Source organism: Saccopteryx leptura, chromosome 4 (genome assembly GCF_036850995.1).
Source record: "Saccopteryx leptura isolate mSacLep1 chromosome 4, mSacLep1_pri_phased_curated, whole genome shotgun sequence".
Lineage (NCBI taxonomy): Eukaryota > Metazoa > Chordata > Mammalia > Chiroptera > Emballonuridae > Saccopteryx > Saccopteryx leptura.
In genome coordinates this window covers 200,652,533-200,665,582 of record NC_089506.1, presented here as the reverse complement: position 1 = coordinate 200,665,582, position 13,050 = coordinate 200,652,533, and the positions used below count along the sequence as shown (strand labels likewise).

At 43.4% G+C, this 13,050-nt stretch overlaps 1 pseudogene; it reads right to left on the bottom strand.

Moving 5' to 3' along the window:
• Nucleotides 1-12,287, bottom strand: part of LOC136404322 (small ribosomal subunit protein uS5m-like) — a 127,223-nt pseudogene extending 114,936 nt beyond the window's left edge.
• Nucleotides 12,288-13,050: the final 763 nt, after the last annotated feature.

Genomic DNA, 13,050 nt, shown 5'->3' with positions numbered 1-13,050 from the left:
GTGATTCCCCGGGACCCTGCCCCACCCAACTTATGGGCTCACCTAAGCTGTTTCTAGTCACTTTTCCATGCAAATGGCCTGTCTTGGCTCAAGCTGCAGACTTTTCTAAAGTCTCTCAAATGTTCACAAATCCCCAAAAAGCGTCTGGCCTCAGTGTGCCTTATACCTCTTGCTTAAGTGGCCTCAGGGCTGGTACTAACTGCAGCTGGACTTGGTTTGCAGCTTAGCCTCTCTCAGGCATCTCCAAGCCCAGCACAAGTAGCAGCCATCTGCATATCACTCTGTAGCTCATGGCAGATAGTCTTGGGCACAGGTGGCAGCTGATCTTGGCCTGCACCACCCAGGAGACCCCAGAGCCAGTGCACCCCGTGGTCCAGCTTCGTACTGCAGTATTACCCAGCCACCTCCATGAATGACATACTCAAGGAGAAGACCCATCAGGCGCCAGATGAGTCCTGTTCCACAGGGTCAGCCCCTGCACTGCAGCTCCGCTGCTGTGGTCATGGCCAGTCCTCCCAGCCAATTGGCCTGGGCGTAAATTCCTCCCATTGGTGTGACGAAAGCAACCAAGGCTCAATTACAACAGGAGTGCACACATTACAACAGGTGTGCACACACAGCGGGGTTGAGGGGACTTGGAGTGCTCGTCTCAGATGACTGGGGAGGCTGTGCCACTGAGCCCTACAGGACAGCTACTACATAAGGTCACCCTACCAAGACTGGGAGGTGTAACAGCTCCATCTAATACATAGAAACAAACACAGGGGAGCCAGCCAAAATGGGGAGACAAAGAAACATGTTTCAAATAAAAGAACAGAACAGAACTCCAGAAAAATAATTAAATAAAATGGAGATGAGCAATCTACCAGGTGCAGAGTTCAAAGTACTGGTTCTAAGGATTCTCAGTGAGATTAGGAAAGAGTAGATGAACGCAGTGAGAACTTTCAGAAAAAGATAGGGAATATAAAAAAAATGGGGGGTAGAAAACATAACAAAAAACCAGTCAGAAACGAAGAACACACTAATCAGAATGAATAATGTATTATAGGAACCAACAGAAGAGCAGATGAAGCAGAAGAACAAATATTCAAATTGGAAGATAAGCAGAAAACACCCAAATCAGAAGAAGTAAAAAGAAAAAAGGGATCCCAAACACTGAGGCTAGTGTAAGGAGCCTCTGGGACAACCTAGAGAGAGCCAACATTCCCATCATGGGGTGCTGGAAGTAGAAGAGAGAGAGCAAGAAATTGAAAATCTATTTTTATTTTTTTTGTATTTTTCTGAAGTTGGAAATGGGGAGGCAGTCAGACAGACTCTTGCATGTGCCCGACCGGGATCCACCTGGCATGCCCACCAGGGGGTGATGCTCTGCTCATCTGGGGCATCGCTCTGTTGCAACCAGAGCCATTCTAGCATCTGAGGCAGAGGCCACAGAGCCATCCTCAGCGCCCGGGCCAACTTTGCTCCAATGGAGCCTTGGCTGTGGGAGGGGAAGAGAGAGACAGAGAGGAAGGAGAGGGGGAGGGGTGGAGAAGCAGATGGGTGCTTCTCCTGTGTGCCCTGGCCGAGAATTGAACCCGGGACTCCTGCATGCCAGGCTGATGCTCTACCACTGAGCCAACGGGGCTGAAAATCTATTATTGAAAAAATAATGACAGAAAACTTTCCTAACCTAGTGAAGGGAATGAACATACAAGTCCAGGAAGTGTAAAGGTGAACCTAAAAAGATTCACAGCTAGACACATCATAATCAAAATGAGAAAAGTTAAAGACAAAGAGAGAATCTTAAAAGCAGCAAGAGAAAAGCTGTTAATAACCTACAAGAGAGCTCCCATAAGACTGTCAGCTGGTTTCTCAACAGAAACTTTGTAGGCCAGATGGAATTAGCAAGAAATATTCAAAGTGGTGAAAAGCAAGGACCCACAATCAATTTTTCCCTACCCAGCAAAGCTATCATTTAGAACCAAAGGGCAGATAAAGAGCTTCCCAGACAAGAAAAAGCTAAAGAAGTCTATCACCACCAAATCAGTATTGCAAGAAATGTTAAAGGGTCTTCTTTAAGAAGAAAAAGGAGAAAAGATGAAAAATATACTTATTCATATCTATCAACTATTACTTTAAATGCAAATGGATTAAATGCTTCATCACAAGATATAGATATTATGGCTGAATGGAGAACAAAACAATATTCTTACATATGCAGTCTACGAAAGACTCATTTCACACTGAAAGACACACAGACTAAAAGTAAAAGGACAGAAAAAAGTATTTCATGAAAATGGAAACAATAAAAAAGCTGGGACAGTAATATTTATACCAGACAAAATAGACTTTATTTAAAAAAATATTTATTGATTTTAGAGAGAGAAAGGAAGGAGGAGAGAGAGAGAGAGAGAGAGATAAATACTGATTTGTTCAATCCCCAATCTTATTGTATAGAGATGATGCTCTAATCAACTAAGCAACCTGGCCAGGGCCCAAAATAGACTATAAAACAAAGGCTATAAAAAGAGGCAAAGAAGGATCTAGCAATCCTACTTCTGGATATTTATTCAAAGAAACCCACAACACTAAATTGAAAAGACATATGCATCCATATGTTCATTGCAGCATTATATACAATAGCCAGGATATGGAAGCAACCTAAGTGTTCATCAATAGATGAATGGATAAAGAAGAAGTGGTGCAGATATACAATGAAATATGATTTCGCCATAAAAAAGAATGAAATCTTGCCATCTGCAACAACATGGGTGGATCTAGAGCAGTGGTAGTCAACCTGGTCCCTACCGCCCACTAGTGGGCATTCCAGCTTTCATGGTGGGTGGTAGCAGAGCAACCAAAGTATAAATAAAAAGATAGATTTAACTATAGTAAGTTGTTTTATAAAGATTTATTCTACCAAACTTAGCGAAAATCCAACATAAAGTACTTGGTAAGTAATTATTATTATATGCTTTAACTTGCTGTAACTCTGCTTTATAAATTTTATAAAGTAAAGTTACTTCCCTGCTTTTTAAATCACCATTACTGTGAAACCGGTGGGTGGTTAGAAAATTTTACTACTAACAGAGATACAAAAGTGGGCGGTAGGTATAAAAAGGTTGACTACCCCTGATCTAGAGGGTATTGTGCTGAATGAAATAAGTCAGGGAAAGACAAATGCCATATAATTTTACTTATATGTTGAATTTAAAAAACAAAATAAACAATCAAACCAGAAACAGACTCATAGATACAGAGAACATTACTGACAGTTGCCAGATGAGAGAGGGGTGGGGAGTTTGGTGAACAAGGTGAAGAAGTACAAATCAGTAGTTACAGAACAGTCACAGGGGTATAAAGTATAGCATAGAGCATATAGTTAATCAGTCGTGTACTAGATTTAACCTTGTAAGTTTGATGAATATCTAATCACTGGGTTGTACATCTGAAAACTAATATGGTATGTCAACTGTAACTGAAAGAAAATATTAAAATTAAAAAAAGAAGAAGAAACAACAGGTGAGTGGTCCAGGTAACTGTGAATCAAAGGATGCCACGGAGATCCGGGAAGTATTTGAACCCCAGTTCCCTCCATTGCTTTTGTCTCTTCCTTTCTGAAAGAAGCTGAGATTCTCTTGCTTCTTCTTGTTCTTGTTAGTCATGAGGCCATGTCATGGGGCTTTGGTATAGAGCAGTAGTTCTCAACCGTGCCTGAACATTGGAACCACGTGGGTAGCTCTTAAGAACACAGAAGAGTCGGCCCTGGCCGGTTGGCTCAGTGGTAGAGCATCAGCCTGGCATGCAGGAGTCCCGGGTCAATTCCCAGCCAGGGCACATAGGAGAAGCGCCCATTTGCTTCTCCACCCCTCCCCCACTTTCTTCCTCTCTGTCTCTCTCTTCCCCTCCCGCAGCCAAGGCTCCATTGGAGCAAAGTTGGCCCGGGCGCTGAGGATGGCTCTGTGGCCTCTGCCTCAGATGCTAGAATGGCTCTGGTTGCAACAGAGCAACGCCCCAGATGGGCAGAGCATCGCCCCCTGGTGGGCATGCCGGGTGGATCCCGCTTGGGCGCATGCGGGAGTCTGTCTGACTGCCTCCCCGTTTCCAACTTCAGAAAAAAAAAAAAAAAAAAAAAAAAAGAACACAGAAGAGTCCCAAGTGTAGAGATCCTGATTTAATCGGTGTGGACTGTGGTCCAGGCATCAGAATTTTTTAAAAAAATTTTTTTTCTCATTCTTTTCCAAGTGAGAAGAAGAGAGATAGAGAGACAGACTCCCACATACTCCCTGACCTGGATCCACCCAGCAACCCCCGTCTGGGGCCAATGCTCTGCCTATCTGGGGCCATGCTCGCAACCAAACTACCAGAATTTTTTAAGCTCCCAAGTAAGGCAAACAAATTTGAGAATCACTGGTAAAATGTGATGTGTGTGTGTGCATGTGTGTGTGTCTAGAACAGTGTAAGAGGATGTCAATGTGTACTGGACAGTGAATGACATGAGTTTGTGTGTTTTAGACATTCACCTGGATGAATAGAGCAGAAATGTGTTTACGTGTGCTTTGTAAAATGAAGCTCTAGGCGTGTGTGCCCCAGTGGGTCATACATCTGTGTATGAGTATCTGCACTTTCCTGGCAGCTCTGTGGGAGATCAGGACATCAGATGGCTGTGGGGGCCAAATGCACTTGTGTTTTATTATAACGAAGTCAGCTGGAAGGTGCCTATGCCAGGCTGATTGGCCCTTGGGGAGGAGTTGCTAGCTGGAGAACTGGATGGGGAGAGGAGCCCCAGTTAGCAAGGCAGTGCCTTGAGTGGCTGGTAGGAGCCTCCGCAAGCCCAGCAGCGGGGTAGTCGGGTGCCTATTGGGGCAGGCTGCTCTTGTGATTCCTGTCTAGGGTCATGGGGGACCCTAGACTTGGCAGGAGGTCATGGGGAAAAATAGGAGGATTCTTCTATCTTTAAAAACTCATCCCGCCCTAGCCACTTGTCAGAGTGGATAGAGCATCAGCCCAGCCTGTGGACATCCCGAGTCTGATCCCTGGTCAGGGCACATCTGAGAAGCGACCATCTGCTTCTCTTCCCCTCCCTCTCCCCCTTCTCTCTCTTCTCCTCTCACAGCCAGTGGCTCAATTGGTTCAACAGTGGCCCTGGGTGCTGAGGACAGCTTGGGTGATTCAAGCATCGACCCCAGACGGGGGTTGCCAGGTGGATCCTGGTTGGGGCCTCATGCAGGAGTCTGTCTCTCTATCTCTATCTCCTGTCCTCAAAAAAAAAAAAAAAGGAAAACTCATCTCCCCAGTCCATTTGCTTAGAGCAGTGGCTTTCAGACATTTGAATGCATCGGGGTCATTTGAAGATTTTATTGAAACAGCTTGCTGGGCCACACTCCCGGAGTTTCTGATTCTGTACATCTGGGTAAAAGACTGAAAACTTGCATTTCTAACAAGTCCCCAGGTGCTGCTGGTGCTGCTGGCCCGGAGACCACACTGGGAGAACCAGTGGTTTAGAACAGTGGTTCTGATCCCCCAGGTGACTGCTTGTTAGACCCACCTGGGAAGTTTTAAAAAAATACCTGTTTTCAGTCCTTATCTTAGACTATTCTAATCAGATCTCTGGTGTGTGTGTGTGTGTGTGTGTGTGTGTGTGTGTGTATCCTCGAAGCAATGGGATGTTTCAAAATTCCCCTGGAGATTCCAATATTCACCAAGGCTGACCAGCAGCCTGGCAGATAGCTTCATGAAGGCAGACATTTTTGTCTATTTCTGTATTGCTCACTGGTGTACCTGCAAGTGCCTAAAAATTGCCTGTCACCCAGTAGATGCCCAGTGAACACTGGTTGTATGAATGAGTGGATGTCACTTACCAGGTACCAGCCCCTCCTGCAGGCAGGGAAGTGTGTTAGAATGCAGTTTCTTGCAGGTCCTCATTGAGGTTCTTGAATATTGGTGGGTTGTTTTTGTGTGTGTGTGTGTGGTTTTTTGTTGTTTTTTTTAAATGGTGAGTGAGGAGCATAGAGGTTGTACGGCATGGGTCTTGTAGAGCTCCTGAGTTCAGAGCACTCATAGTCATGGGCATGACCAAGATGTTAAACTTTCTGTCCTTCAGCTGTCAGGAAAAAATATCAGTGATGAAGCTAGAATGGGCTGGCCACCATCGGCTTCTCAGTCTGTCACCCCAGACATCCTGGCCCCAGTGACAGGGATATGCTACTTCCAGTGCAGATTTAGTCCTGAGCAGTTGGACATGATTTGTGTCATCATGCCGTCCTTGTCAGGGGCTGATGCCACACACACTCGGATGTCTTGCTAGAGTTCAGAGTTTATGTATCATTATTTATTCTGTTTACTTCTTACAAATAGATTCATAACTAGATCTTGAAGGTGCTGGTGGTTAGAAAAAGGGACAGCTCTAAGGGAGAGGTGTGATTATTTCTCTTCATATGCCAAGGACCTCCTTTTAATCAAAACATCTCCAACTGTGTTCTTTCCGTGAATATTTACTGAGCGCCTGTAATGTACCCGACTCTGGGGGGTAGGGCTGGCATGCCAGCAGGACCCGAAGTCACAGCTGGGACCGCACTGCCCCGTGAGACTGTGATGATGGAAGTATTTCATATCTGCGCTATCCACCGTCCAAAATGATGGCCACTGGTCATACGCAACTTTGGGGCACTTGAAATGTAGCAGGGTGAGACTGAAAAATGGATTTTTTGCTTTGTTTTATTTGATTTAATTTACACTTAAATTTGAATGGCAATTTGCTATTTAAGAATAGTGGCTGCCATATTCCGTGAGGCAGGACTGGTGAGCAATCGTGGCCCAGCATCTAAGTATATGGTGACTATACTTATTATGTGCTTTGAAGGAGAAACCCAAAGTGCTTTGGGAGCATGGGTCAGAGGCGTGGGACCTCGTGGGATGGGGGAGTTTTCCCTGAAGAAGTGACATTTGAGATCTTTTCATTCTGCCTAGAACTTTACCTTATTGGGGGGCCTTGTAAATATCATTGTTTGGGATCAGCGGCTGTTACATCTTTATATCTTTTTAATTGTCCTTGCCTTCTTCTCTCCCTAGGAGCTCTCCTACCATTGCCTTGCTGATTCTTCAGCTTCAGAAAAGCAACCCCATGCAAAGAATCTCATAAGAGGAGCCCGAAATGAACAACTCAGACATTTCCTCACTATATCCAGGTAAGTAAACGTTAAAATGCATACCATGTATTATTTAGTGGTTATCATATTATATTAGATATATGATCTGTGTCCTGGTTTTTTAATCTACCATGGTGTGAGTATTTTCCCATGTCATGAAAGATTCTTCTTAACCATGTTTTATTTATTTTTTTTATGACTGTCATAATTTTCCATCCTGTGGCTATGCACCATAATATATTTCATCAATTTTCTACCTCTGGCATTTGGGAACTATTTTCTTTTATTACCATTATAAATAATGCTGTGATGAACATCCTTGTGTGCACATTTCTGATTGCTTGCTTAGGGTAGATTCTTGTATGAGATGAGACTGATTACTCAATCAAAAGTCATGATGCTTTTTTCTTATTTTAAAGGTTTGTTTTTTTGTTTTGTTTTTTTTCAGAGACAGAGAGAGAGTCAGAGAGAGGGATAGACAGGGACAGACCGACAGGAATGGAGAGATGAGAAGCATCAATCATTAGTTTTTCATTGAGCATTGCGACACCTTAGTTGTTCATTGATTGATTTCTCATATGTGCCTTGACTGTGGGCCTCCAGCAGACCGAGTGACCCCTTGCTCGAGCCAGCGACCTTGGGTCCAAGCTGGTGAGCTTTTGCTGAAACCAGATGAGCCAACGCTCAAGCTGGCGACCTCTTGGTCTCGAACCTATGTCCTCGGCATCCCAGTCCGACGCTCTATCCACTTCACCACCACCTGGTCAGGCTATTTTAAAGGTTTTTTGATGCATATTGCAAAATTACTTTTTAGAGGGTATGTACCAATTTATCATTCCTTCAGTATAATGAATAATGATTATGGTGTACTCTCTTTTAAAATGATATCAAATGTGTCTGCATCTCGTGATGGAGACTTTGTAGCAGTTATTTGTAGTGGCTACACACGAAGCTTGGGTGTAGTGATGCGCTGTAATCATCCTCTCTCGAAAGAGGTTGCTAACTGATGCTGTTCATGCTGAGTTCTCCTCGGTCCTGCCAAACGGGGTGCTTCCATCAAGTCACAGCTGTTTGGAACCCATCTGGCCCTCCAGAGCTGTTCTGTCCACTTCCTACATCCATGGGCAGCACTTCTTAGGCATGCACTTTCCTTTAGTGGCACTCCAAGAAGCAGGGCTCTTTTGGAGCAAAATCCAGTCCACACTGGCAACCCAGGTCTTTGGACAGAACAGAAGATATCTCAACTAGGGCTTTCATTTCTGTCTGATGTTTGTAGCGATAAAAGAGCTTTGGAAAGGGAATCAGAAGACTTGGGATGAGACCTGACTTTTTTTTGGTTTCTGACACCCTAAGTGCCTTGTATACCAATGAGGACTTTTTGGTTACAATGGACAAAAACCTAACTCATACTACTTAAACAAAGAAACAAAGATAATTTCTTGTTTTGTAAAAGTGAAGATATCAGGGGAATTTCATTTCAGGTATGGGTGGATCCAGGGTTTCTAATAATGCTACGGCCTTGACCTTGCTGTGTTCTGTATATATCTATATTGGTTCAATTTTCCAAAGACTGTCTTTTTATAGCAAACCACAAAATATGCCCTCAATACCCTCCTAGCGCAAGGGTCAACAAACCATGACCCATGGGCCAAATTCAGCCTGCTGCCAACTTTTACAAATAAGATATTTTTAGAACACAGTTGTGCTTATTCATAAACGTATGGTCTCTGGTTCCCTTTGTTCTAGAGCAGCAGAGTTTAGTAATTGTGATGGAGGCTATAGTTTGCAAAGCCTGAAGTCGTTTCTCTCTGGAACATTTATGCTGGCACCTGCTCTCGTAGGAAGGTACCAGACCTCAGCCTCACCAGTTTCTTCATACGTGGTCAACTATTAGCTCCCCCAGCCATCCTCTCATTCCTGGTTTTCATACCATGTGTTGCCTGACGTATAGAATCCTGGATCCTGTTCGTTGGACTTCCAACTGGCTAGCATGGTAGTCATTCTAAAATATTTTCCTTAGTTCCATCTACCACAAGAGAATAGAGTAAGTGTGGTTCTGTTCCTGGTCCCGGTCACTCCCCAGCTCTTGCCAGTCAGGAGAAGGTCATATATAGATGGTCCACTTGCCCCGGGAGTCCAGTTATCCTCTCCTGTGTCAAGAGCAATGTCAGCTCTGAAGGTAGCATGCCTGCAGGTGTCTAAATGCTTTTTATTCATGGGGCTTATTGAGTTCCTGAAAAAATGGCCTGTGGTGTCGGTCTTTGAATCTCACACATGGCTTTGGAGGTTCCTTCTATCAGTGATTTTTAAACCCCATTTATGAATCAGACAGGAGTAGACTTACTATTATTATTATTATTATTTCAAGTGAAGTTCAATGGGAAAAAATAGATACATAAGTGTTTGGTGTAAGAGTCTGTGCATGAGTAGTTAGCATCTCAGCTGCTCTTCAATCTTACTCTTTTTTCACTAGATGTTTCCCCAATCCTGTTGCTAATCTTTACCCTAATCCTAATCTTAACTATAATTCTAACCATCAACCTAATCCTAACCTTAACTCTAACCAATCCCTACCCTTATCTCTAACCCTAACCCTAACTTTAATCTGATCATCTAATCTGACTTGATCTGGTCTAATCTAATCTAATCTAAACATTAACCTGGACCCTCATCCTAAACTTAACCCTAAACTTTAACTCTAAACTTAAATCTAAATCTCAGCCCTAACCCTTAATCCCCAAAGAAGTCTAGGACTTTGAGTTTGATAACCAGCCTTAGAATAACTTCATTAACCATGCTACTCAGTGTGATTTGGGGTGGTGTGGGGTGTATTCTGCATATGAAGAAATTGAAAGTTCTACCAAAGAGGAAGAATGAGGACAGTTATATTTACAGTTTACAAAGAAGTGCACTCACTGACCATTGGAAAAGTGTAATGTTGCCATAACACTCTCAGGTAAATAATTATTTTAAGCAAGTGACAAATATGTGTCCTGTGTATCAAGATAAAGACACCATTTCTGCCTAATTTTCAGGCCATTCATAGAGCCCTCATGTGGGGAGAAGTGTCCCTTAGTGTCTGGGGCCATGTCAGAATGGAATTTTATACTTGCATCCCAAAGATGCTGTTAGGACCACCTGGTTAAACTGACGCTTCTCTCCCATCCTGGCAGACAAAGCCATGTAAACGGACACCATGAGAAAAGAAAGAGTATATTTGAGAAGATAGAGGAAAGGAGATGGAGGGTGGGGGACAGAATGGAAAAGAATCAGAGAGGTAATAGGTCCTAGTCACTACCCTCACGCTGTAGTCTGCTCTGATCACTCCTCTGCTTTAACTTCCTCATGGGCTGCCCAGTGTTTGCAGCACGAAGCCAGCCTTCTTGGCTGCACCACAGCCCAACACCATCTTGCACCACCTCATTCTGGAATCCTGGGGTTCAGTGCTGCATAGCTAGATGAAGTTTTCCCAGTACTGTGCTCTGTCACGCTGCTATGCTTGGTCCATGCTGTTCTTTTATCTGGAATACTCTTACTTATTTATCTGCCTGGATAAATCCTGCCTGTTCATGAAGATCCTGCTTGGGTATCCCCCCCTCCATCTGGCTCCCTCTGCCCTCCAACCACCTTGTTCTTCCTCTGTGCCCCATGCTGACATCAATCCCTTACTCATTTCTTCATTCAGCAAGCATCTATTGGGTTCTCCTCTGTGCCAGGTGCCATGCTAGACGGTGCAGATGAACAGAGTTTACCATCTCAGTTCCAAGTCATGTGGAAACAGATAAATCGCCAGGAAATTACCCAAGCATGCTGTGATATGGGAGATTCAAAGGGCTGGGACCTCCTGGAGGAAGGCAGCTCCTTGAAGCCTGGGGGCTGAGTGTTCTGGAAGGGCCAGTGGCGTGATGGAAGAGTGTGAACTTGCAACTTGGAAGGCGTGGAGGCAGTCTAGGGAGAATTTAGCCTGTGGAAGAGTTAGCCTGGAGCCGGCCCACACTGGGCTCTGCTTGGCCAGGTTAAGTGTTCGGACTCTCGTTAGAACTGTCAGGGAATTACTGAAAGTTTTAAGGAGGAGATTCACATAATCAGATCAGTATTTTGGGTATATTTGCTTTATTTTCCTACACTAATAATGTCAGCTAATGTTACTGGCAGATACCACAGAAAGACACTATGTTGAAATCTTTATATAGGTTATCTTAGTTAAGGCTAGTTAGTATCTTGTATGGTAGGTGCTGATGTATAAGCTTATTACTTCATCATTTAGAGATTCAGAGAGATTAATTAACTTGTTGAAAGTCATGCTTTTAATCATTGGAATAATTCTGTGCTTCCTAATTATTGGAAAATTAAGGTGTTCATAGTCACTAGTTGAGAAAACTGAGAGCACATTAGCTTATAGGATCTTATTCATCCAATTATATTCTTATAAGTCTTGGAGAAGCTGCATTTCCATCTCACGAACGATGACACTGAGGATATGATTTGGCCAGGTTGTCCCAGGCATGGTCTCAGTCCATCTGGAAAGTAGGCTCTTGGGGATTGTTCCTAGGTTTTGTCAGTCTCCATTCCACAGGAAACACCTGACTGGGGGGGTTATTGTAAGCACAGGGCTGTGATATTCTCTTCATACAAAGAACCCAAAGATTAAGGTTCCCATCTCATTCTTGGAGGAGGAGTGGGCCAGATGATGAGCAGAGCTATGGGGACCCCAGAGGGCATGCTCGTTGATGTGCTTGGTGTTGCTTCTCTGGCCAGGAAGAGGAAATCTGACCTGGCTGGAGGAACAGAGCACCTTACGTTTGAGTACGTGAGACCCAGTCACCTATGAATCATAGTTACTGCACTACAGAGATCCTAATCTTTGTTCTTTTCATTCCTTCTTCTTCCTTTGTCTGTTTGTCTTCCTCCTTCCTTTTTGTTTCTTCTTCTTTCATCTCATTCACCCTCAACAACATCATTGCCACCATCACGATCACTTCTCATCCTGGTCTTATCATTGCATTTGTTGTCTATGTCACTGTCATCAACATTGTCATTGTCATCCTTGTTATCCTCCTCCTCCTCCTCCTCCTCCTCATCTTCATCATCATCATCATCCACTGCCACATCAACATAAGCACAGCATTGGGTCACTGTGCTCTGTCTTTGCATCATTGTGTCTGTTATTGTCATTGTTGTTGTCATCATTATCACTTCCTTTAAATGAGGGCTTGCTCTATTCTAGGCACCACACACAGCACTTTATACACATTATCTTTCATCATCTATAAAAACTTAAACTTTGGGGCATTATTATTCTCAGTTTACAGATGACAGACCTGGGTCTCAAAGAGGTGAGGTAATTTACCTATCATCATGAAACAATTGCTACTGTTAACGTCTCTTTTATAAATTAAGATTCATCCCATAGGCAGCAGAGGTTTCAGTTTATTTTTAGGAGTTAAAGCAATTACAAGGCTGAGCTCTTATGCTGTTAACTGGAGGCTGTTATGAATCAGCAGAGATTTAGGGTTCTTATTCTGTGGCAATAATTGTTCCTTGATTCAGAAGAGTTGTTCTTTTGACTAGTCGTTAAATTTATATTTATGATGATTATTTCTAAAGGGAAATTGAGAGTTGAACTGTTTTAGATAATAAATCAGAGCCGTAGTTAAAACCAAGATTTGCCTGATTCCATCCAGAGACTGCATTACCAGCACCACACTCTCTGATGTACTTTGGTGATTATGCCAAACCCAAGTCCTATAATTCACAGCTTCCCTACCTCACCAGCACACCTCTTTTGGCTCCCTAGAGCAGTGATTTTAAACCTTTTTTGAGCCACGGCACATTTTTTACATTTACAAAATCCTGGGGCACACCACCTACCAAAATGACACAAAATGACACTCTAACACAGTACATATTATACATATAG